Source organism: Felis catus, chromosome D3 (genome assembly GCF_018350175.1).
Source record: "Felis catus isolate Fca126 chromosome D3, F.catus_Fca126_mat1.0, whole genome shotgun sequence".
NCBI lineage: Eukaryota > Metazoa > Chordata > Mammalia > Carnivora > Felidae > Felis > Felis catus.
Genome location: NC_058379.1, coordinates 54383884 through 54411586, shown reverse-complemented (window position 1 = coordinate 54411586; position 27703 = coordinate 54383884). Strand labels below are relative to the sequence as shown.

Sequence of the window (27703 nt, the reverse complement as noted above, 5' to 3'; positions counted from 1 at the left end):
CAGGGATTTGTTAATGTTGGCTATGACAATTCATGGTAGCATCGAAAGAACTCTGAGTGTAGAGATTTCAAGTCTGTCTTCAGCCACTTGTTAGCTATGTGACATCACTTAACCTCTCTGAACTTCATTATCAGTATCTATAAAATGATAACATGATTTGAGTGATATGAATGTGCGTATGTATGTGTATATATACACATATATAGAAATACAAACCATGACACTTCTCTGACTTTTCCAAGTGGCTATTTCAGAAAGGCATGGGAAGTGGCTGAGTACCTGACTCCGGTCCTCAAGGAATCAAAGTTTGGGGGAACAGGTGTTATCAACCCAGAAGAGTTTGTGGCAAGCTGGAGAGCACTTAGCCCACCACTGTCCAACACGGTAATGGGCTACAGGGGAAGAGTTGAAAGTGAAGGCATAGCTACCAACAGGCAAACAATTTTGGGGTCACCAAAAATGTGCCATGCTACAATACAAGCGGTGAAAATAGATGGAATATTCACCTGACTTGGAAGCTATCATTGAAGAAGATGATGGTGATGGGGGATGGGTAGCTACATGTCATAACACAGGTATTGCAGGAATTACTGAAGCAGATAAGGAGATTACATTGGAAAGCAAGGACAGCGTAAAACTTCAAGATCGCTCAGTAGGACTGAAGAGGAGGAAGAGGAAGATGAAGGAGAAGCTTCAGATATGGAAGAATGGGAAGAAAGTGGATTGTGGGAAACAGATGAAGCTTCCCTAGACACAAGGAAAATAGTAGAATTAGCTTGTGAAACCAAAACTGATGCTGCCAACCCAAACTTACAACCAGACACCATGACTATGGTTGTTCAGCTATGATGAGCAAAGGTAGCCTTTAACAGTCGAACACATGTGTGAAGACATCACTCAACATCAGGTGAAGAAAACAGTGACCATTGAAAATCAGCCTCATCTCCCACCACCTCCTATGTGTTCAGTTCACCCATGCAGGCATACTGAGGCAATGAGGAAATCGTTAAGACTGTTGCAAGAGGGGAGAACTTGGTGTTCATACACATTTTCTTATTTTCTTGAAATTTGTACAGTCTGTCATTCCAACAGAATATGGCTACACAAGACCCTTCACAATGTAAGGAGAGAGCATAGGGTCTATCCTAATTATTCATTCTATTTTTTAAAGAATTAATGCATAGATGTGACCATTGACCATATTCACCAATATGTACAATGTCTCTAATAAAGGGACTTGTGTGTTTATGCATTAAATTTTAAAAGTTCCACCAAATGGCTATTTCACCAATGATCTGTGTTAAACAATTTAAGAATGTCTTTGATAATCTTCTAATAATTTCTGTATTGCTGATCTCCAGAGTAATGGAGAAAGTCTCATACTTGCCAGCACTAGTACAATGCAAAACATATAATAACTGTCATTAAAATGTAGCCAACAATGCATAGCAAAAATCCAAAACATGTGACTGCATGGTAATATATAAAAACAAACCAAAAAAAACCTTTCTTTTTTCATTTCTTAGAGAACATCTAATATTGTTCTTTCTCTCCCATGATCTATATAATGGTCCAGAGAAGCTCTTTATTACTCTAATTTTTATTAATAGCCCACATTTCCTCTATAAGCCCATCATCCCTAAGTTTTTGTTTCCATGTTGATTTCTGTTCTGATTCTTATAATTTTATGTCCAGTTCCTCTTTATATCTCTACTTGGATGTTTCACAGCTTCCTCGAACACCACAGTTCCAAATCTGCACTTATCATGTTTCCTTGCCAAACTATTCCTCCTCAAGTGTTTCTACTGCAACAATTGGCCAAATATCCACTCATACGCACGTGACAGAAATCTTGCAGTCATTCTTGACAACTCCCTGCCCCTCATGCGCCCTATTTGCTGATTATTCTTTTAAAATGTGTCTCTAATTTATCAATTTCCCTCTACTCATTTCCACTATCAACGATACCCATGTGAACCATCCGTGCCTCTTTCTTTTCTTTCTACACTGAACTTGGCCCTTTGCCAAGCTGTTCAAACTCAAACTTGAATGTCATTTTCTTCTTAAACCTCCCATGAATGCTACTTTTTAAGAATAAACCATCCTATGACTAGCATATAGTCATATATGCTTTTTTATATATAAAGGGGTTTTTTATATATAAAGGGGTAAGTTCGAGGGAGTGGGGTGGCTTTCTAGTGGAAGGAAGGGAGGAAACTTCTCTTGGAGATGCATTGGCATGGGATATGTTACCCCTGGCCTCATCCACTGTCACATCTCTCTCATGGCCACTGATCCCTCGAAAGCACTGGTTCCTGCCCAACTTCTTATCTCACCTTATGTCTTGCTTCCCCTCCCTCACTGCATTGGAGCCTCATTGTCTAGCTCCGCCTTTGCCTTCTTCAAATGTACCAAGTTTATATGCACGTTTGCTGCTTTTCCCTCTGCCCATACCCTTCCTTATACCACCCTTCTTCTAAATTCCCTGTCCTCCCCACCCTCACCATCTTTCTAGTTTCTGTTTAATTATCGGTTCTTCAGTGAAGGTATCCTCTCTCTAGGTCAGATTCTCCTCTTGAATGCTGTCAAGTACCTGAACTTGTCAGTTGTAATACTTACCACAGTTGTAGTGACATGATGTTTAGAAAGCCTTTTGTTTGAAGCCCACCTCACTCATTATGGTCTACATCCAGGAGTGCAGGAACCAAGTCAGTCTGGTTCATCCCTGAACCCTCAGTGTCTAATGTAGAACTGGGCACATAGCAGGTGCTCTATACAAATTTGTTGAATAAAGAAATTACTGAGTCTATTTAGACCACCCTTTTCAAACTCCCTATCAGTTCTCAAAAAAGACCAATAATTTTAAATGTAAGTGGTATCTCTTAAGGACAGTAAATGAAACACTTTCCTTCCAATGTCAGATTTCCTAATTGTTTATTAAACTGAGAAAGGGACCTGTTCTCCAGATCTCACACCATAGAATTTTTTGGAATATAAAAAAATATTTACTTTTAAATATGTTTTAAAATTTAAATGCTTCTCATTGTTTAAGAATCCTCTAATTCTATGTAAGTGATCAATAGTCCAAATTTATTAAATTGTAGGTATCATTTTCTAACTTTTCCTGGAAGTTTGATTTTACTTAAATCCTCTTGCAATTATTCAGTTCCAAACATTTATCAGATACCTATTACGTGCCCAAACCTCAGCTATGTGCTGTAAATGGAAGATAGCATTTTTTGAGGAGCTCATACTCCGGTAGAGTAAACCAATAAATAAATACATTCACACACACACACACACACCTGTAAGATAGTTAATAAGAGATACTAAGATAACTACATATATGGTGCTGTGGTCACGTAAAAGACAACTGCAGATCAGGGATATTCACAAAGAAGGGGAAGCATTGTGGCTGCTCTTGTGTACGAATGGAAAGTTACCAAAGAGTGATTTCCTGCAGTCATTCAGGAAGAAAAATCACAGCAGGAGTGAAGGCATGAGATGGTTCACACATTTAACTATTACCCTGCAGGATTCAGGCTCAGTAAACAGTCCTGCCTCCTTTATGAAACACTTCTCCATGTCCGTGGTGAGCAACTCTCCTGAAATATAACATCAAATTCATTTGATTCTCAAACTAGTTGATCTCATGAACGACCAATCCCGATTTCTTTCTGGACACCTATCACTATGTGCAACTTCCCAGAAGTCAAAAAATACAGACGCCTCCTCCTGTAGAGATATACTTTAATGATCCATCAGTGACTGTACTATAACTCATTCATAAAACCCCAAAGCATTAAAAGCTCCATCTTCATTATTACCAGATGTCTTACAGGCACCTAAGTCAACACTTCAAAATGACTCCCTGCAAGTTTGCAAGACCCAGTGTTCTTCAAGGACATGCAAGAATACATTTCCTGAAAGGAATCTGCTGGAAGCTGCCTAGCATAACTGAAAAAAATGCTTTTTAATATTAAGAACCCTGTATTTCTCACATTCTACTACTTCCATCCTGGAAATAAAAATGTTTCCAAAGGACTTAGTTGGAAAAGGAGAGAATCAATTTCTTCCAAAGATTATAGCACTTCCAAACACTTAAGGGTCTCTCTCCCTCCCTTTGTCTCCGGATGGATAGATGGAAAAATTAGAGGTGGATAGATAGATGTAGTGCTATAGACAGCAATAGAGATAGAAAGAAAGGTAGACATCATCCTTCAGAAAGCTGGGTTTTTTTTTTTTCATCATGAATAAAATGCAGAAGAATTGGTTTGGGCCTCAAAAGAAAGAATTTTGGGGGCGCCTGGGTGGCGCAGTCGGTTAAGCGTCCGACTTCAGCCAGGTCACGATCTCGCGGTCCGTGAGTTCGAGCCGCGTGTTGGGCTCTGGGCTGATGGCTCAGAGCCTGGAGCCTGTTTCCGATTCTGTGTCTCCCTCTCTCTCTGCCCCTCCCCCGTTTATGCTCTGTCTCTCTCTGTCCCAAAAATAAAATAAAACGTTGAAAAAAAATTAAAAAAAAAAGAAAGAATTTTTAAACACATTTATTTCCTTATAAAATTAAAACGCCATTAAAAATTAACTGCCAGAATTAAATCCATGAAACCTTTAAGAGCAGCAAGCATATGGTCTGAGAGAAGCCTGCCTCCGCTCTCCCACCCATCATAGGGTCCCAGCTGAGAGAAAGAAGAGACCATCTGAGTCCCAGCTATGTAGAGATCCTAACAGACCTCTGCCACTGACTTTTCAGTTGACTTTATTCCACATGTCCCCAAAGAAAAGTCTTCCCTTTTAAAAATCATTTAATTTGTATATTTAAGACCGCTTAGAGATATGCTTTTGTCAAGAATGCTGCTGAGGAAAAAAAAAAAAAAAAAAAAGACAACTCTTTTGAGACTGCAAGTTTCCTGCAGCTTGAGCCGGCCACACACACTCAGCAGTAACCATGGACCGGAGAAGCCTGGACTTGAACGGATGCCTTGATTCCGAAAGGGCCCTAAGTGACGAATCCCGTTCATACGTTCCCCAACACCAATTTCTCCCCTTCTGAAGTCGTCACGGGGCTTCATGTCTTTCACTCTGGTCTGTTTTACCTTTAAAACGTTGCATTTGCAAACAGTTTATTTTTTCGTCAGCTGTAATCAGTTTTTGAATTCTGTTGTGTTTTATTTTTTTTTTTTATCCAAGTATGGTTCTCATGGTGTAGTAAATGACATTAGGCTTTTGTAAATTCTTGCAGAATATAACAGATCATTGGTTTTATAACACAGTCGCTGCTTTTGCATTCTGATGAGATTATTAGTAGCAGCCTAGAATACAACATCCTCGCATACTGTTAGTTAAAAAAAAATAAAAGTTTACTAAATGGTCTCTTGTCAACTGTATCTGAAAATCATTATAGTTTCTGTGTTTCCTCTACATGAAGGGGCTCTTCAGCAAGCTGGTGGGTTATGTCAACACGAGGTTACAAAATTATTATCCCGGCTCTGTCTGTTTCAGTGGGGCTTACGCCATGTATTAGCATTCCTATTGTAAATCTCGGGGGCTTAGGTATTTGTACATCAGGTGTAGAACCATTGCAGTGTTCGCACAGAGGATGTTCAAAGCCAGTCGGCCTAGTGGTAGCTTTCACTGGGAACAATTTCTGGGGTGGGGGGGGGGAAGAAACACACTGGGGCTTTTCCGATTTGCCATCTCTCCATAACGTAGATTAGCCCTTTGGGGTGTTCTGTGGCCTCCTGTAGAGAGATTTAAAATCCATTCTATTAATAAAATTAAGTGTTTTTCCCTCTTGGGCCCATAGTCTATAATGCAAATGAGCTACGTGTGATATTTAAGGGGCAAACGGTCCTCCACGCGCTGCAGCGTGGCGGCGGCGCGGAAGCAAGAAGCGCGAGACGTGCGAGCGGAAGTGCCTGGCACAGACCAGGGAGCAAAACGTTCCCTTCCGCGTGTGCGTTCCCTTTTCAGGGCTGAAACAATGACATTTGAAAATTGCCTCTTGCATGTGCACCTTACCTTTCTCTCCATACCACTCTACCCACGCATATCTGCTCTCTGCGTTAAGATCATGACATTCTGGGCTTCAAATTGATACAATGCCAAATAAAAAGCTATCCTGTGAGCGGTAATGGTTCTCTAGAAGTCACGGCATTCCACATAGTCAATAATATAAATTTTTAAATGTGTAAATGCATGCTAAAATGAGAGATCTGATTTGCTTCAGTAGTTCTGGCCTCTGAGACACATAATACAGTGTTTTAAAAACCTGCTTGCATCTAGTTTGCATTTTACCTGAAAATGGGAATAATGAGAATGATGCATTTTGTAAAAACTTCACATTCTGTTTTGAAATCTCCCCTCCCCCATGAAAACTTCAAAAGCGAATCAATTTCTCCCTCTTCTTTTGCTTTTTCTTTTCTTTCTTTCTTTTTTTTTTTTTTTTCAGTTTCTGGGTGTATCTTTGTTTTATTAACCCTTTAATATTGAATAATGTTTAAAATTAAGATTATTCTCTTTGGAATTGTAAACATATTCTTCCCATTCTTTTGATTTAGCTGTGTTTAGCTACGGACACTCCCCATCAGGTTTATTTATCATTCATATTTAAGAATGCAAATTATTCTTGACAATGCAAGTTCTTTTCAAAAATATTTACTCATGAGTGACTATAACTTGTTTTATTAAACTAGTTTGTGTAAATGGAAGACTAAAAAAATCAAAAAGCAACTCCCACGGATCAAGATTTCAGGACAAGGTCCAAACCTCTCCCTTCAGCTGAGCTGCAGAAACTGTGCTAGGTACTAGGGCCAAGGAGACCAATATGAGGAACTAAAGTTGGTTGCAATCTAATGGGCAAGTAAAAAAAGCCAATTACACCACAATATATGAAATGCTCTATGGTATATAATCGGAAAGTATATTTTTCCTGAAAATCAGTATGATCCAGAATGCCACTGTGGACCATCACACATTCAGGGCAGAAGCAGTCCTCCTCACCCAGAGAACAAAGCTCAAGCTCTAAATCTAAACAGATAAGGGTTTATATCATGCCTCCCATACTTGCTGTGTGATTTAGACCAAAATAATTAATTAACTTCACTTTGTGTTTTTCTTCTGTGAAAATGGAGCCATATTCAGTTCTCTATTCTGTCTGGTAAATATGTTCCTTTAAGTTCATTTTGCTCTCTCCTTATTTATAAAATTAAATAACAGATTATGAGGGTGATGAATTTGATCAAAAGCATTCACATATCTGTTTACCTGTAGAAGTGGAAGTTTGTTCCGTTCATTGAATGGAGTGTGTCCTCAGAAACATCATGTGACTGCTCAGAAAATCTGTGCCGTTTTACCCTGGAGCTGTGGTCTCTTTTTTTTTTTTTCTGTGTGAATGAGTACATTGTGCTGTTTTCCTAGGTACCCATCAGCATAGGAAAATCAGAGTGGTCTCCAACAAACAGCCAGGGTTGTGAGTCAAGGCCCCTGATCTCTGCATTGACCCAGGCTTCATGTATCAGTCTTGTGCTGGGACCCTCTCTGCTGATCTATCCTCCTGCAACCCTGATGCCAAGCCTTCCTATCTCTCCCACTCCCAGTTAGAATGTTTCCTTCCTTTCCTGGTCCATTGGGGCTGTTATAACAATACCATGGATTGGGTGGCTTATAAACAACATTTATTTCTCCCAGTTTTGGAGGCTGGAAGTCCATTATCAAGGCACCAGCAGATTCAGAGTCTTATGAGGACCTGCTTTCTGGTTCATAAATGCTTTCTTCTACTGTGTCCTCACATGGCAGAAGGGGTAAGGGAGCTCTCTGGGGCTTCCTTTATAAGAGCACTAATACCATTCATGAACGGTCCACTCTCATGATCTAATCACTTCATGCAGGCCCCACCTCCTAAGGCTACCTCACTGGGGATTCCGTTTCATTATGTGAATTTTGGGGGAACACAAACATACACGCAATAGCACCTCCTTTCACTTAACCATCACAACACACACACCACATTCCACATACACACAGTCAACCCTTCTCATGAAAATTCTTTAGAAACATTGATTCAATAAATATGTTTTTTTAATGCTTATTTATTTATTTTGAGAGAGAAAGAGGTAGAGAGCAAGCAGGGGAGGGGCAGAGAGAGAAGGAGAGAGAGAATCCCAAGCAGGCCCCGTACTGTCCGCACAGATCCTGATGTGGACTTGAACTCAAGAACCATGAGATCATGACCTGACCCAAAACCAAGAGCCTGACATTTAGCTAACCGAGCCGCCCAGGAACCCCGACAAATATATTTTATGTGCTTCTATGTGCCAGGCACTGTGCTAGGCAACAGGCATATAAATTAAATAAGAACAAACTTGGCCTTGAGAACACTGACTTCATCCCATACAACAGAAGACAGTAGACAAATAAGTGAATAGACAACCAAAATATTTTGAGACTGATTAGTACTTTGAAGGAAATAAAGAGGGTGCTGTACCAGCAGATAACAACATTTACTCCAAAGGTGTGGACACAGAAGCCCTTTCTTTCTGAGGAAAAGATATTCAAAAAAAGACCTAAAGATTGAGGAGAAGCCAAGCAAGTGAAAAGCTAGAGGGAAAGTCTTTTCAAAAATTTTTTTAACATTTATTTATTTTTGAGAGAGAGAGAAAGACAAGAATGCACGTGGGGGGAGGGGTAGAGAGAGAGGGAAACACAGAATCCGAAGCAGGCTCCAGCCTCTGAGCTGTCCACACAGAGCCTGACAAGGTGCTTAAACCCACAGACTACACAATCATGACCTGAGCCGGAGTCAGAGGCTTAACAGACTGTCACCCAAGCACCCGGAGGGAAAAATCTTCTCAGAATGGAGGCAGAGCCAGTACAAAATCCTGGAGTGGGGGAGCAAAATGAAAAAGTTTCATGAGCCCCCTAAGATTCAGTGCAGCTGCTGGAGCTGGAGACAGGTACTTAAGACCCAGAACACGCAGGGTTTTACAGACCTTGGGGGATGGAGGGGAGAGTTGTGTCATGTCTTAAACACAACAGAAAACAAATGCAGGTGGTTAAACAGCATGGAGACCTGCTCCAATTTTTCAAAGGAGAACTCCACAGTTTGAGTGAAAAGGGGAGCATAGGAAAATCAGACTTAAAGGAAGGAGTTCAGTTTGGAGGTTGTAGGAGCTTTCCAGAAACTAGGGTGTGAACTGGGGTTGGGGCAGGAGGTGGAATTAGGGTTGCAAAGATCGAATTGATCCGGGATATATGGACGTAGAACCTAAAAAAAAACTGAATGACAAATTTGGGCGAAGGAGTGGAGGGGAGAAGGGAAAGCAAGAGATGAAAGAAATGAAGCCTCTCCTGATGACTTGGGACTCCTGGACGGATACCTGTGTAAACAGCATATTTCCCAAGATGAGGGAGACTAGGGAGGGACGGTTTCAGGAGATACTGACAGTGAGCACGTAAACTTTGAAATGGCTGTGGGAATTCATGTGAAGATGTCAAGAGGGCACTACCCATCAGGGTTCTGTGTGTTCCACCTACCTGTTCACCAACACGCCAAACTGATTACATCAGAAAACTTGAAAGTAACCGCTTAGGTGACAATATGACCCCGTATAGCATCTCTTTGGTGTGTTGGCTAAGCATGATTTTCATATGTCAGGATGGCTCATTACTGTCAGGGCCAACACACTGTATTAAATGCTTACCATGAAGCTCAGGATAAGGAATGTCTAGCTGGGAGATGATTGCAAAAGGCTGAAGGATGTCAGTGCCAAATCTGTAGATCAATGAGGAGGTCTCATGACCTAGAATCTGAAAAATGAGAGGAACCCAGCCATCTGGAGAGAGCTGACATGGTCAGTGTCTAGTGTGCATTGGTAAATACTATGAAAATGGTCTCACCAGGTTCCAGAAATGTCAAACCAAAGATATTTTCCCTGTAATATGAATCAAATGGTGCTGCATCGGGGAAACTGTTGTGGGGGGGGGGGGCGGTGAGGGTAGGGAGGAGATGGGGAGGGAAATTCCACAATCACATCCTTGATTCTTATAAAAGAAGAACATCGCCACATGCAAATTTTATCAAAGAAAACTATAAAACGTTGCAGAACCATTCCTTTCAAATGAATATAAGATGCTAATTGGTGATGTATGTAGTCCCAGAGATGCTTGACATGCAAGGAGTGAGTGAAGTAAGACAAAGCATTTGTGTGGGCCATCTGGAAGGGCATACCACACTCCTGCATGTGATGAGAAAGTGGAATTAAACAGAAACTTTGGAAACCAAGGTCTAAATATGCACAGCTGCGGGTGCTTCTATCTTTTTCATGTACCGAGACCCTGGCGAGAAACCCCTCCATGCGCCTAGAGATCGTGGCGACCAAATGAAACAGAACCCGACTCTACCCTGCACCACGAGGATTATCACCACCCCTTGCGCAATCCGGCATCCCTACAGCTTTCCCAAGCACGCAGATTGTGTTCCTCGGGGACTTTACATGTAGAACTTAAAGCTTTGCCCCGGCTTACTCTCAAAAGCAGGTATTTGATCTCGCGTGTAACAGGCGTACAGAGTATTTAGATTTCCAGGATGAAGACGCTTCCTACACGCACACGCACGCACACGCACACGCACAAATTTTTCCACGAACACTAAACAGCATCTACAAAATGGACATATTAGTTTGCTCTATAACTGCCTGAGAGAATTTTTTTGAAATAGGCACCAAAAGAACAAAAGCGAAAAGTGTGATGTTTTTATTCATTTCAGCTTATGAATTGAATTTTCAAAAATTAACCTTGAGGGTAACATCTCCTCCTTGGGATAAAAGTTTGCCTAACTGTTGTACAAAGAAATGTCTCAGTCTCCAAGGAGAACTAGTCAAATTTTGAAACACTATTTGATAGGAAAGAACTGGCCTCTAATACTTGAAAATGGGCCATAAAATCCGGTGATCCATTTTTTTAAACTAATGATTTGGTTTTTGGTGAGGAAGCACAGGCAGTACGCACTGTTGAGAGAGACAGCAAGGAAGAGAGCCATTCAACAGCACCGAGATCCCCCAAACTGAGTTGTTTAGATGCTCAGCCCTGTGTTCTGCACTCCAAGGCGGCGTTTTCTTCCGAACTCTTGTCATTTACGTCCTTGTCCTGAAAAGTTTCAAGATTTCTTCAGCCCACAGCTGGTTAAAAGACAAACGAACCCAAAGCACAAATACAAACACCTGGGAAATTGCATCTCTGCGATCAATCTACCTCTTCTTAAATACATTTTGTTTGTTTGCCTATCTGAGTGTAAGCCCCAAGGCAAGAACTGTGTCTTTTTAATGTCTTCTGCGGCACCAAGCATATTGTAAAAGCTGAGGCAGTGATAAACAATAATAATAATGCCATTCAAAGGGAATGCTGACTCAAATAGCATGAGTTTAAGCCTAATGGTTTAGACACTTGGAGTTGAGAAAAGATATGGCACTCGAGCCAATTTATATAACCCAAATCTGCTTCCAAAACCTGAATCATTCGCTTCTCTGTTTGGCTTGCACATTTTTAAAACTGTGACAATGAAAGTAGTCTTTGCCGCCCATTCTCCCTCAAAAGAAAGAAAGAAAGAAAGAAAGAAAGAAAGAAAGAAAGAAAGAAAGGAAGGAAGGAAGGAAGGAAGGAAGGAAGAAAGAAAGAAAGAAAGAAAGAAAGAAAGACAGACCCAAGTGTCCTAAAGCGAAAATGTATTCAAATATTTACTAAGCACCAACTGTATTCATAGTATAACAGGCATTAAAGACACAAAGGTGGATAAAACACACCTCCCACTCTCTCAGATCCCGTAATTCATAGGTAGATCGTGAAAGAGTTAAGAGAAGGGGGAACTAGGAGACTTTTTAAAATGCATGTGTGAAAAACCATGCCCTGTAGATCATAATGAAATGTACTCATTTGAAATGGATGGTCTATTCCTAAGAACATAGCTGCATGGGTCAGCTCTTTGGAGGGAAAATGCAAGACTGATTTTTCTGCACTCAGGGAGTAGGGACTGACTGAAGAATATGCTGAGAGCCTTCTTCACTCACCCACTTCAGTTACTGCAAGGTTCACGAACAATGAAGTTCCTACCAGTGAAGTGTCCACTTCCTCTGGATAAAGGCTTCGAGTTGGCAGAAGACATCTCCTTAATACAAGCCTAAGAGTGGCTCTACCTTAAAAATATTCACCTCCTACCTACACAGTCATCTGAACTGTTTATCAGATGAGCTATCTGCCATTTTTCCTGAGTTGGAACCTGAAAGAATAAGACAGGATCCATAGGCTTTGAAGGAGCAAATAGTGGGATGTGGGAGCCTCAGGGCAAAGCACACAGTTGTAAGAACACTGAAGAACATGACACTGAAAAGAAGCAAAGAGATGCTTTAAGAATGGGATTTAGGAGGGCACCTGGGTGGTTCAGTCGGTTAAGTGTCCGACTCTTGGTTTCAGCTCAGGTCATGATCTCACAGTTCATGAGTTCGAGTCCCACATCAGGCTCCATGCTGACAGTGTGGGCCTGCTTGGGATTCTCTCTCTCCCTCTCTCTCTGCCTCTCCCGTGCCTACTCTCTCTGTCTGTCTCTCAAAAAAATAAATTAAAAAAAAATTAGAAAAAAGAATAGGATTGGGATTTAGGAATGGCGTAGGGGGAGTAGGGGAAAACTTGCTTAATTCATCCAAACTTCCCAGTTCAAAACTTGAAATGTTTTTTCAAGATGGATTAGGCGCTGCTCAATATTCTGAAACTAAATTCATCTAAGTTTTACATAATGAGATTCAGTTTACCAACTCTGCTTTTCTAACTGGAATCCTTGGCACAATTGCCACTCATGATTTTTTGTGAGTCAGAAGATTCAAGGAAATTTGAAACTACAGAGTCTTAAGAAACCAAAAGGTAGGATGTGTTGCCTGAGAACTTTTCATATTCTGAATGTTATGGACTGAATCATGGCCCCCATTCCCCAAATCCATATGTTGTATCCCTAACCCTCCATGTAATTATGTTTGGAGATAAGCCCTTTAGAGAGGTGGTTAAGGGGAAATGGGGTCATAAGCGTGGAACCCTAATCTAGTATGACTGGTGTCCTTACAAGAAGAAGAGACAGTAGGGATCCCTGCACATAGAAGAAAGGTCATATGAGGACACAACCAAAGATAGCCATCTGCAAGCCAAGGACAGAGGCCTCAAGAAGAACCAAACCTGCCAACACCTTGATCTTGGACTTCCAGCCTCCAGAATTGTGAGAATAAATTTCTGTTGTTTAAGCCACCCAGTCTGTGGTATTTTGTTACGGTGGCCCTCATGGACGACTACACCGAACTTCGGTGATTGCCATGAAGGAAAATTGCTCTTCATAAAAGAGAAGATATCACCAATATGCTATGAGGAGAAAGAGGTGCAATCACAGAGAGAGCAACTTAGAGTCACAAGTAGCAATTTTTCAGGAGGGTGAAGCAATGCCAGGTACAAGCGAATTTCTGCAAAATCTACTTCTGACTTCCCTTCTCTCAGAAACACACATCTGATGCTGAGTCATCCTAAGACCAACAGGAATATATTGAAAATGCTCCAAAAGATTATAATACATGAACTCCCTCCCTCTCTCACCCTTCCAGATATTCATCACCAAACTGCTGGATATTTAGGAGCCCTAACTGCCTGTGTAGTGATTGTTCCAAGCAGTCTGCTGATTAGCAGAATGCCAACCATGAGCCTCAGCTGTGCAAAAACAGAGTTGTCTTAATCTCCTTTTCTGTCCACAATGCCAAAGCAAGACCAGAGGCACAGGACAAAACTAGAAATGCGAAATGTCTCCACATGAGAGGAGATTGTCTACATGTCCGAAGTGGAACATCCACATAATAGATGAAACTTATAGCCAACCTCACCTGGATTTGGAGATGGGGATACTAAATTAATTACAGGCCCACAAAGTAAAAAATGAAGCCTCCTATGGTTTCTTTGTTCAGTTAGCCCCCACATTTCTATTCCTTAGTGGAAACTCAGAGATCTCACCCACATCTGAGTTCTCTTCTACTTTGTGGGCATTCAGTTAGGTTACCTTTTCCAGTCTCTGTTCCAGTTAGGAATGGCCATGTGACTAAGGGATCCCACCAAAGGATATGAATGGAAGTGACATGAGCTACTTCCAGGCCCACCAAAGAGCCTTATTTCTTAGCTGAAGTGAAAGAATGCTTGGAGGACTTGAATGAAGGTAAATCTCATGACGGGAAAAACCTGGATGCTTGGATGATGGCCTAGACAAGCAACCCACCAGCCTCCCAGATCCAATAGACTGGCATGAGTAAGAAATAACCTTTCATTTTATGAAACCATTTATACTGTGAAGTTATTTATTAGAACAGCAGACTGACTTTAACAACACTTGTTTAACTTAGAAGCAGCAGAGTTTTGTTCTTTTTTGCCAATGAATTCAGGATTTTTCATTCTAAGGAAATGATAATCAAGCTAAACAATTTCATACTCACACTCATCTTTCCATAGCTCTGAGTCAATGCCCACGCAAGGCTAAAGGGTAACTAAGCTGATGGACCTAACAATTTTTTGATGGAATGTAAAGCAAGGGTCACAGTGATCTTTCACAGTTGAGTGATGTCTTTCTCCAAAGAGGTGTGCATGTTGTATTCATTCCATCAGAGTCCCTCTCCCTTATGGGCCTTGCCACATGGAATCTTCTTATAATTCCACTTTCTATAAGCAATTACTGAGTATCCCTTGATGAGGACATAATCATACATATTTGGGTGTGATAGGCCTATACTCTGAACTATGACACTGCAGCTTAATTACGGCCTGGACATGTTTGTGGGATAGGAGCAAAGTCATAGCAAGTGTGTAAGATTCCTGCTACACAAATGAACTATTCCTGCTTGAGAGAGCAGTTCTACAAAGAATGCATTTTATTAACCTCTCAATTATAATCTCCTGCTCCCAATTTACAGAAGAGTAAAAGGAAGAACTGAATATTCTCCAATCCCTTTGTTCCCATCTGGGTTTTCACACACTCATTGGAATAAAGAAATCTGGAAGCAATAAAAGGGTACCTAGATCTCTGGTGTGTGTGTGTGTGTGTGTGTGTGTGTGTGTGTGTGTGTGTGTGTGTTAACTGGGTGGTAGCTAAATAACACTTCTGGGAGAGATTAAAAGTAAGCCAGCAAAGTAGCAATGGGTGTATGAATATTCCACCCAATCTCTGGCCTTTTGCAAACAAATGACTGTACAACCCTGCACAATAGTATCACAGATATTATTAATTGGAATGAGCCATATTGTTTGATAAACTTCTATTATAAACAAGAATATTTGAATTTTTTCACTAGTAATAACCAATAACATTTATCTAGAACTTGATGGTCCACAAAGCACTTTGCATAAGCATTATCTCAAAGCAGACATTTTTTGGTGACCCACATCACATCCCCTTGGCCCATATTTGATTTCAGAGCAGCTGTGGTAAACATTTCCATGGACTTACTCTGCCACCATCCTTGCTCAAACCCAAGCAGCAACTTCCTTCCTTTTTTCTGCCTCAAGACTTTCTCTAAAGCCACACAACACAACCACAGCCAGGAAGTGTGGGCATGGGGTAAGGGAATAATATCCCTGTGGCAGGGCTGAACCCATAACTAATAAGATACAGCCATCAGTGGACAAATACCCCGACATCCCATGTTTTGGAAAGATAAGTTCTGGGGTGTACCCTCTATGCAATCCTCAGAAGACTCCCAATGGAGATTAAGACCTAGTAGCCCACAGCAAGAACCAATGAATAGTGCACATGTATTATCTTTCCTACTTTCCTATCTTCTTCCTGCTCTATCAAGACTGCTTCCAGGGATCACCTCCCAATAAACTACCTGCATCTAAATCCTTTACTCGGGATCTTCTTCAAGGTAACCTTACTGAGGTTCTCATTTAGTCTTGGTTCCTACAATAAAAGCCCCAAGCATTAAGATATGTACAAATTACATTTGTAGTAAAAAGAAAGAAGCTCAAGGCGAATTGGGGTAGCCCATGCTCCATCTGCTGAATGGTTAGGGGCTGCTAATGAAAGGACTGGCAGAGGTACACCTTGTGTTCAGGGCAGAAATGCACCAGGCTGAGTGGAAGCAGGAATGCTTCCTAGGAGGCCAGTTCAGCATTGCTTCACTATCACTCCCAGCCACTTTCCATCACCAAAGGAAATCAAATGGCCAAGACCAACACCACTAGGATGGAAGGGACTGCAAGTGCACATGGCAAAGGGTGTGGATAGAGGGAGAGGAGAAGAGTTAGAAACAGTTGTATAACCTACCACATCATGCATTCAACAACTTATTTACCAAGTACATGGCATGCCGGACACTAGGGATCCAGTTGTGAACAAGACAAACATGATTTCTGCCCTTATGGAGGTTATAAGTGTGTGTGTGTCTGTGTATGCCCCCCCAAAAGTTATATTACTCATCATTATTCATAATTTTCAGCCTGTGTTGATTTTTAAGTATACTTGATGTTTCTTAGCAGTCTCCACTTTAAGCATGTTTTTATTTTAAACATGTATTTATTCTCAGAGAAACTTACATGCATGGTTCTCTGATTTTTCTGACTTCATACTCCATATACTAGCAGGTGTTCAAATGCCTGTTAAAAAATAAGTAATAACAAATTTACCTAATTGCCTGAAGAATTGTCAGTCAACAATTTAATATAAGTTTATGAAGTCATACATAAAAAATGCTATTATAGTACAGCTTTTTCAGGCCTTTTTAAGCCTTTTCCTCATTTTATAATTAAAAAATAAATATTCTCTTAAATGAGTTGAGTAGAAATTGAAATTAGAGAATCTATATAATCAGGAAAGTGGCATGTTTCTATCAGTTAAATAAACGAAGTCGACATCATTCTCATTCTTTGCCAGATACGATTTTTTTATTCCATAATATCTTATTCTCAGACAGAAGAGATCCTCACTGTCATTTACTCAGTGACTAGCACAAGTACTGAAATATTATAGAATGAATACATGGCTCAATCAATAAATTAAGCGATGAAAAGAGAGGTAAGCCTAATGGTTCCTTGCTGATGTCCACGAACTGCCACAGTCTTCTGCACTATAAGCCGGTTAGGTGTTCTGGGCACATATTTCTTTGAAGATGGGTTGGGTGACCACTGATTAAATTCCCGAAGGCCAAATGGCAATTCTCCAATTAACTTTCTTTTCTTGGTATGTTATAGTTGACACATCCTCTTACTGTTAGGAGACACGCCATCACCTGCAGGATTTGCCACAATGTTCCTGATGTTACATCTCCTAGGTTCCCCTCAGAGGCACTCTCTTCCCCAGCCACACTGAAATACTGTAGTTTCCAAACTGCCGTGATCTCTTCCATTTCATTGATGACTATGACTGCTATCGTCTATTTCTTGTCTATCTTTCTCTTCCTTGCTCTCCTGGAAAATCCTCCCATTTCTCCAATGCAAATGTATCTCGTTTGTGAAGTCTTCCTTGAAGTAACTTTCTTTTCTTTTCTTTTCTTTTCTTTTCTTTTCTTTTTCTTTTCTTTTCTTTTCTTTTCTTTTCTTTTCTTTTCTTCTTTTTTCCTTTCTTTCTAAGAGCAAGAGAGAGAGTGGGAGAGGGCCAGAGGGAGAGGGAGAGAGGGAATCTCAAGCAGGCTCCATGCCCAGTGCAGAATCTGGACATAGGGCTCCATCTCACAACCGTGAGATCAAGACCTGAGCCGAGATCAAGAGTCAGACCTTAATTGACTGAACCACCCTGGATCCCCTGTTTTCCCTGAACTTTCAATACAACCACTCCCGTCTCTGTGCTCTCAGAGAAACTTACATGCATGGTTCTCTGATTTTTCTGACTTCATACTCCATATACTAGCAGGTGTTCAAATACCTGTTAAAAAATAAGTAATAGCAAATTTACCTAATTGCCTGAAGAATTGTCAGCCAACAATTTAATATAAGTTTATGAAGTCATACATAAAAAATGCTATTATAGTACAGCCTTTTTCAGGCCTTTTTAAGCCTTTCCCTCAATCCCACTATAAACACCCACCTCATCTCACATTCTGACCTCATTTTATCAACAAGCATTTTTGAAAATCTGGGAAACAACAGCAAAACAAACAGATGAGCATATTAGCATGAAATATGCAAAATTCTGTGTTCTTGTTTGAAGGGTCACATTTATTGCCCTTAATCCAGTTTACAAATTGTAGGAGTTTAGGATGTTCATTGGCGTTTGTGTTTGATTAAGACACGACCATATATTTAAGAGCTGGCAAGACTATTGAGCCAGGCTGTGATTGCAGCGGTAATTAGGCATTTTAACACATATTAGTGTAAACAGCTGTGTAAAATCCATATCAATGTTAGAAACACAAGTGATATGGTTCAATTAAAATATGACAAGGTTGGTTTTGAAGGTGGCCGAAAAATGCTGAGGAGTACCTGGAAAAATTAATTGCCCCCACACAATGACCTAGGCCAACAGACGTAAATTTGAAAGAACTGCCTTTCAGACATTGTAAGAGGCAGATGACATAGCAAAGCAGGAGACTCGGGGGCCAGGATTCATTTCCTAACTGCCCCAGTCTTGCTGTGCAACGCACACGTCCCGAGACGCTCCTGTGCCTTGGAGGAGCACATCTCACGATTGCTCACTAGAACTGAAAGAGCTCAATAAAAGTAAACTGGGCAAGACTACAAATGCTACATCTCCAAGCTAGTTATCATATTAATCACAACTAAACCCCAGCACCCTTTATGAATTAACAAGGGGCAATGTGTAGCTCCTACCCTAGGAAAGCTTCGTGCATCAAAAGCGAGCACAGACTTCGGAACAAACACACCTGATTCCAAATCTCCACCCTACTCTTTACTATGCATGGGATATTAGGCAAGGTACTTCACCTTTCTAGATCTCAGTTTTCTTATTTGTACAATGGGCATAATATCTGCCTCCTAAGGTATTGTGCTATAAATTAAATATATATATGGTATATAGTATAAATATATATATAGTATGTATACAGTATATTTAGTATATAGTATTTATACTATATATTTATACTCTATACTATTTATGCTATATATATACTATATAAAAACATATATACAATGTATTATACTATATATTTTTATATAGTACATATTTATATACTATATATTTATATTTATAGATATTTCTAGATATTTCTATATAGTATATATTTATAAATATATATACTTACTATATATATTTATACATTTATATTTGTACTATATATGTACTATATATATATATATACTACAAATAAATATCTATAAATATCTATATCTACATATCTACTAAAACTACACTAAAAGTGTAGTTCAGGACTCATTGTCATGGGTGATACCCCAAGAATATCACAAGCAAAAGATCAAGAGATATTAAAAAAACTATTACTCTACACTCTATATTTGATATTATGGTTGAAGAATTCAGTCTTCCGTTGCTTCCGTAGACTCAGTAAGTAAGCTGCCAGTGAAGGTCAAGCCTAAGGGCTACCTCAGTTCATCAGCTCTTTCTGACAGCACAGAATCCCTGGGTCAGAAACAGAACTTGGAGACCTGAATACCAGCTCACCTAAGGCCACCACTGGACACCAGGCAGTCAAATGGTCTGGATGAATCCCTGTTGTCCTTGGTGGGAGAGAGACAAGAGATAGTGTAACCCTGCCATCTGTTGACCTAGCAGTGTATTGTGGCACTTCTGATATGTTTCAAGATTGTGCCACTCTCCAAGCTCGGAAGGAGGGTGAAAGATCAGTATTTACAAGAATGAACTTGCTAACTTCATTCTGCAAACTCTGGCTATACTACTGCACTTTAAATATGATGTGCAGGCTGATGGAACCAGAGATTCCAGGAACAATATTCCCTGCAAGTTCTTTCAGTTCTATCCCCACTCCATTCCACCCGAATACCAATATGATTATTAAAACAGCTATCTGCACTTCTCTGGGGGCACATTCAATAGATTTTTGAAGGTAAATCATATGAACAAAGAAGAATAACTCCAATATATGTCACTAGAAATAAAGGGCTCCCTACAGGGCATGTGGCATTTTCAGCTTTATATGCCAGATCTGTTATCAAACACACAATATTGATCAAAAATTAAAATACTGTCTTCAAAGGAAACTGCAGCTTTGGTTCTAAAATATCTGCTGTGAATGTATTAATAACCAAGACTACCAAAGTGAAGATAAATTGATCTCTGATTAGATTAGAGCTGAAGCTATATTTCTCGGGAAAAAGGAATCAAGAAATCATCGTTCCCCTATTTCTAAACAGGTTTACATAAATGATTTTCAGATAGATCCTTGTCGGTCCCATTTTTAAAGATCTCCAGGGACTCTGGTCTCGCCCTCCTTTGGTTAGCAAACCACAGTAGCATGCCCACCTGTAGGACGAGCTTGGTTTATACCAAGCTTCAAGCTCCTTTACTGTTTTTCTGCCCCCAGTGAGTGTTGGCATTGGTTCATCAACCCTCACCTAGGAGCTCTTTAAATCTTTAAGACAAGTATTCAACTTGACATTCATGTACTTGTTACTGAGGATTTTGTTGTGTTGTTATGTTGGGTTTTTTTTTTCCTGGTTTATTTTTTTTTCCTGGATTATTTTTGAAAGGCTCTTGTTTTCATTCCATTTAATCAATGGAAAAATTTTTATAAGTTGCCTACCAAGCAGTGAGCAAAATGCTAGAGAGAATACCAGTAGAGTGGTCGGATATCTCACAAGCAAAGATGCAGGTGTGGAAAATGTGGAATCTTTTCTTTTTTTTTCCTCTGTGTCCATATAATCTCCATTTTAGCTCCACATTTCACTTCATTAAGGAAATTTGCTTTAGTTCATCTCAGGTCTACTCGGGGCTTGTTTTCACACATCTCAGAGTTGTCATGGTGTCTTCAGGGTAAGCTCATTCCATTCATAGGCCTATCAGTACTCCTACTGAAGTGTTGAAGGTTTATGAGAATTCAGGCGTTTCCTAACCCTGCAAATTCTCAATGAGAAGTCACTCTTCTACCTGGTCTTTGGCCATTTTGCTCTAATTGTGCTGCGTGGAGATATTTTGGGTCCCCACATGACCACTGCTCCTCAGTTTCTCATGGTCCCTCTCTGTCCCCACGTCTCAATCCAAGGCACCAAGCCCTCTTGGTGGCGTTCCACACCCTCAGGAAGCACTTCAAAGCTGTCCTACACTTCTTAGAATAACTCTGGGAAGAAGAAATGCTGATTCAGGACATCCTTAGAGTTCCTGGCAGCCATTTCTTTGTTTCTATTACTCTTGCCTAGGGCCATGGAGGACTTCCCTGAGGGGTTCTTCTGCCTGAGTTGCTGTAAACCATTCCCTCTCTGCTCCCCCTCGCCCCATCTCAGTTCCTCACTGCAGCAATGGCAGGATCCTTTCATAGGGACATACCTACACACTCACCACGGGGACAAGCTAAGTTCTCACAAGCAACTCTTCCCAAACTGAAAACATTATTTAAAAATATTTTTATAATATTTTATAAAATCAGCAGTTTATTTACTGTTCTTTTGTGTTCATTTTACAAATTTTATTCCACCACCCAACCCAAAGAATAATAAAATAGTTTCTCACAGGAACACATACCACTAGTGTGATTTCTGATTCCACCAGGCTGCACATTATTTGAAGATAATGTACTTCAAGGCTTTATAATCACACATCTGTTCCCTGGAACTTCTGTCTCTACCTCCTTCTCATAGGTATAATTTCCATTAGGTAAAATTTCCAAACATATTCCACACATACACTGACCAAGAAAAAAATGAGTTGGTTCTCCCAAAATAATGAGGCCAATAATAGCATTTCACCAACTTCTGACAAACCATCATCTACCTCAGTCCTTAGAAAATGTTTTCAGATGGAGACAGAGGTAAGTTAAGTACACGCTTTTTAAAAACTGCTTTCTAATGGATAGGAAGAAAAAGGACTGAGACGTGTTCTGACCACTGCATTTCAGGGAAGGTTACCAAGTACTTGGTCAACCACAAAACAATTCACTTCTCCCCACCTTAGTGAGGTGTTTCATAGAGAGTTAAAACGTTATAGGAAGTCCAGCATATTCTCTAGGGGCTTATTTCTTTTAGTGCTCTGGAAATCCTCAGTCATCAGCCTATAATACATTTTTAACTGTTACTTTTCAGAAAAAAAAAAAGCTATATAATAAGTTTACATAGTATCTTTGTTTGATTAACTTGGAAGAACCTAAATGGGTTTCAGCCACAGCATCTTGGTGAGGTAAAGGAAGCAGACATGATCACCCCTCTTTGAAAGGCAAATTGGAAAACTGAATCTCTATACTCCTGCTACGTGCCCTCCCAGTGTGATTATTTACTTTTATTTTCCCTCTCAAAAGTTCTTGTTTGGACAATAAATAATACGGTCACCCTTTCTAGAGCCTAGTGCAGTTTGATTACCAAGACTTTCCTCCTGCGCAACTCTGAAAACTGCTGACAGCCAAGTTCCCTAATGTTGTAGAGACATCCACCCCCTCGCCAGGGTGGACCTCTTCCCTTCAGGACTATTCCCCTGCTTAACAAATGCATATTATTACCCCTAATAAACTTCCTGCGATTTGCCAGCTTTTATGGAGTGATAAAGCCTTTCTTTGAAACACCTACCTGGCTTTTTAGTTAGGAGCAAAAGAAAACATGTTCCCCAATAAACATAGCTCTTATGCTGTGGCAAGTGAGAAATTGCCCCATTTCCCCCTCCCCCACTGACTTTTTTCCCCCCATGCAGCATTGAGAAAACTCTGTCCAAGAATATTACTCTATAAAAAAAATAAAAAAACATCATCTCAAAATTATTAAAATCTCTGTGGGAATTCATGATTAATTTTAAGGCCTGGCAGATTAAAATACATTATTATGTACACTCTAGTGCATCCTTTCAGATATTTTCAGAATCTGATTTTGCTCTCTTGATACACACCAATGACTCTACATGTATCTAGTAGATTGCAAGGAATAGATTAGCATTAAAGAGGCAGTATTGTGTTGTTAGGTTGTTATATGTAACTTGTGCTCATACATTAAGAAAAATGTACCTGGCATTCCCCCGGACATGACCAGGCCTGTTAAAAAAAGAGAACCAGTGAGAGAGTCATTAATACTCGGTGACAATACACTTGTGGCAGCAGTTCTGAAATTCTGACCTTTGAGATGCTCACTGACGTTTTCATCCAGGTCCCGGACAGAAGACGAACCACAGTAACCTGCCAGAAAATGGAACACAGGCCTTTATTTTCAGAAGCTGTCAAACTTCCTGCTTCCTAATCGTAAAAGAATTATCCTTTTGGCTTTTCCTTGGGAGGTCCCATTGGCGGGGGCAGAGAGAAGGATAAGCCTACAGTTTCGTTCTCTCTGTTAACGACAAAGAGTAAAATCTATGAAAAAACAGGCAAAAACGCAGACAAACCTTATCCTATTTCACATGCAGAATACACCGACAGGGAAATTAGCCTACCCCCTCTTCCTGGAGCTGACACATCCACTTTCCATCACCTTCCTCCTTGCATGACTTTGAACAAGGAGCCTGGTTCTTGGTACGTAGGGGTAGGTGTCTGTCACTTAAGGGTCAGGCTGCTCACTTCCACCTGAGGTATTCTGTGAGGTGTGTTATTGTTACTAAATAGTACTCGCACACAAAAATAGAAGATTCTGGCTCAGTTAAGGACTTCATAGAGCTTTTGACAGAACAATTACAGTAGCTATGAGTCCTTTCCGATCTCAGTACTGCTATGCAATAACAAATTATCTAAAACTATTTTCATTTTTTTAAATGATACAACCAAATGTACACACAGAGTTGGCCTTAAACTAAACAGATGAAGTGTTCATGTTGGACCGTGTCTCCTTCTCTCCCCTGCACTCCTTTTCCCTTGCCAGATGCTTGCTCTAATTACCTTCCTTCCCCACTTCCACTTTTATTTTTCTAAGTTTATTTATTTATTGTGTGTGTGTGTGTGTGAGAGAGAGAGAGAGAGAGAGAGAGAGAGAGTCCCTATGGGAGGGGCAGAGAGAGAGGGAGAGAGAGAATCCCAAGCAGGCTCTGCACTGTCGGCTTGAAGCCGAATGCAGGGCTCGAACTCATGAACCATGAGATCATGACCTGAGCCGAAACCAAGACTTGGGCACTTAAGCAGCTGAGCCACCCAGGTGCCCTCCCACTTCCAATTTTAGAAAATATTTCTGATCTTAGAAATCCGTGATGTATGGATCCCACACACAATCCTATTGAAATACGATTCATCCAAATACCACGAGATGAATCCTACTTCAAGAAGAGCTTCCTCCTTTGATCTCACCTGTGTTTCTTCCATGTGGCAGCTCCCCACCCTGGCTCACCCTCCACCATGTACTCCACCACCACTTGCCTGCTTTGCGTCACTGTCTTGCTCTACCTTTTCCTTCGCTGATCCCTTTTCTTCTCATTCTTCATTGCCCCTCGTCGTTCTTCTCATCTGGCTAGGCAGTTTATGAGTGAAAGGGACACAAGAATGGAATATTATTAGAGAAGGGTACTACTGCAGAGGCTTCTCTTTACTGCTGGCTATATCGTGATATTCTTCTAAGTGGGTTTTCCAATTCTCATGCTCTTTTGAAAAGTTGTGTGTAGGAGCTAGGGAGCCAGTGTGCATAAGGCTTCTGCAACCAATCATAGACATTCCACTTTTGAAATTACCTTTCCATGTACATGCACTCATACACAACAAACATTTTTGATCACTATTCTGAGCCCCATTTCATGGTAGTTACATGTTCTGTTAGGTATGTTTTTGAAATTTACAATTTGAAAGAAGATACAGTAATAACAGCGACCCCCCCCCCATTAATTGCCTGTTTCCAAACATCAGGCTTGACTTTGTTTAATCAGAAGCTCAGGTAGCTATAACAGACCCAAAGTGTCTCCTGAGTTTTTATCCTGCCCTCTGATATTTCATATTCATGTGCAATCCTTTCAAATAACATATTAATGGAGTTTCCATGTAAATTTTTAATAAATGTTCAACTATACTTAGAAGAAAAAATACCACTTAAACAATTAAGATAAGTGACTCCAGTAGAGGGAATGGTAGGTACCATGGCAGACTTGTGATTGACGTCTCTGGAGAGGTAGGTCCTTGAACAGGCACCTCTTTGAAAATTTAACCAATAAGACGATTGGAAGAAATAGCTAACCTCCAAGGAGAAGGGTTTTAGTATTCATCATCACATCTCTGTTCTGCAAATCAGTTGAGATTACAACTGCCTCTCAAATCCGAAACAGGAGTTCAGTGAGAAGCCCAGTGGGGAGTTTGTGTTGCTGAGTACAGAAGCGACCTTCCCTGACCAGCCCTTGCAGGAACACTGGCTATCGTGGCACAGCTCCGTGGGTGACAGTGCCCACCTCCAGGGCCAGCCTAGCTGGAGCGTTAGGCCACAAAGCAGGTGTGGAAGTGAGGCTTTGCCAAATGCTGGCCCTGCTCGGTGCTGGTCACTGACTATCCCAAGACAAGGATAAAGCTTCTACGTTTCTGTCACATTGAAAAAGGTGAAGAGGTTTTCGTTAGCTTCGCATAAAGTTCTCAGTAAATATTAGATGGTATCTAATAAGTGTCTATATATATATATATATATATATATATATATATATGTAGGTAATAAGTAGAGAAGAGTGAGAGAAAAGGAAAAGAGAGGAGACAAGAGAAAATAGTCAGGACATGGTGGTATTACTCTTTTCCATCCATTCATAATCTTACCCCCAGGAGAAGAGTATAAAAACTATATATAAAATTAAAATGCAATCATCACATTAAAATTTTAAACACCATTTTCTAATAATAATGAAGCAGCATGATAAATGGAAGAAACAAACACAGTCTGTGAAAGTTAAACAGACTCAGGTTTAAATACTATCTTTACTACTTACTTACTGTGTGATTTGGGGCAAGTCCCTCAACCTCTCTGAGACCTGGTTTCTGCATCTGATAAGGTATAATAAAACTTATTTTATATGGTCACTGTGAAATTCAAATACATATTAAGTATCTGACACACTGGTTTTCAATACATTTTAGCGGGCTCTGTTTCCCTCAGTGCTGATAGCATAAAGAGCAGAAGAGTGTCCTTGGAGTTCAGACAAGGACATCGTGTTCTCTCTCAAAGGGTAAGGAACAAGGATAGGACTCGAGCTGTAGAACTGAAATAAAGTCCAGAGCTAGAAGGGCTAGTCTTAGAATCCACAGTCAGGGGGAAACTAAGACATAAATCCTGTAAAGAACAAGAGTTCTACCAGCCATAGGACTAGAGTTCGTTGAGGCGAGTGGCATGGATTGCTGGTTTCCAACCAGTTTCCAACCTAGACATGACTAAGCCAGAGGACTTGTACCCTAGAAATAGGAGCCAAAGAGCCAATGTGCAGCCTTGGTGATAGGTATTTGGATAAATCATTAATGTAATCATGTGATCTAGAGAGACTATTGATGTATAAAGGATTTACAGCTGTGGCCCTCTTTTAGAAGGAATTATTTGTATATTTATTAGTAGTTTGAATGAGTCATTCTGCTCCTCTGTAGGAAAGGAAGGCAGCGAGGATTAGGCTAGTTTACACATTCACAAGCCTCTGGCCTGGAAAAAGAAGGGCTTATAGGGGAGAAGATTCGGCCTGGGAGTGGGAAGAGAGTCTTCTGAAGATTTGGAAGAGAAACAGAGGGCAGCTGGCTGCCTTGTGCTGTATAGTTTGGGAGATTTGTGTGGACATTCTATAGCGTGTTTATACGATGTAGTCCCCCTCCTTACTCTGCAAGTGACTTCAGTGTTAACAAGAATACTAGTAATGATCCTACCAGGTGCTACATATTTACTATATACACGGTTCCAAGCTTCTCAAATAAGTTACTTATTCCTCATCACACGCCAGGGAAAAAGGTGCAGTCTTTGCCATTATTTTATAGAGGAGGAGACGATAGCACAAAGAGGCCAAATAATTTGCCCAAAGTTACCCACCCCGTAAGTTATGGAGCCAGAATTCAAACCCAAATAGCTGGATTTCAGAATCTGTGCTCTCAGCCACTAAGGAGTGGTTCTGAATGCTAGAGTCTGGCGTTTGTTTATTTTTCGTGAGAGAGCATGTGGAGAAGAGAAAAAGATAACCTAAGTTTGTTCTAACCAGTTAACAGGACTAATGGTAATAGTGGTAACAGCATTTTTCTTGTCGTGTGCCAGTGACTGAGGCTGAGCACTTTACACATTACTTAATTCTCCCAACAAGCCATACAATAGCCACTGTCACCATCCAGTTCATTTCAGTGAAGAAGCTGATCTCATAAAGATGAAGGAACCTATATTGACACTAAATGAGCTCTATCTATGAGTTTGTGTTTCCTGGTTTTGAGCTGTTTCAGCTTCTGAGTTAAGATAGACGGTGTGTTGGTAGCAGACCCCATTCTGGAGAGCCAAAACTAGAGTGGACAACGTTACTGGGGACAGTCGTGATTGCTAAGCTCTTCCTTCTGATGGCATGTCACTTACAGGAGCCCCTTAACTACACAGTGAAGCATCTATCAGATGGATTAAGCCACTCATCTAACTTAGGGGCATCCCTGCAGCTACACACACACACACACACACACACACA

General features: G+C 40.5%; 1 protein-coding gene and 1 pseudogene across 5 annotated transcripts in view; both read left to right on the top strand.

Moving 5' to 3' along the window:
* Positions 1 to 27703, top strand: part of CCDC178 (coiled-coil domain containing 178) — a 497365-nt gene that overhangs the window by 452907 nt on the left and 16755 nt on the right. The window lies entirely within an intron of this gene.
* On the top strand, positions 166 to 4353 carry LOC123381357 (annotated as a pseudogene).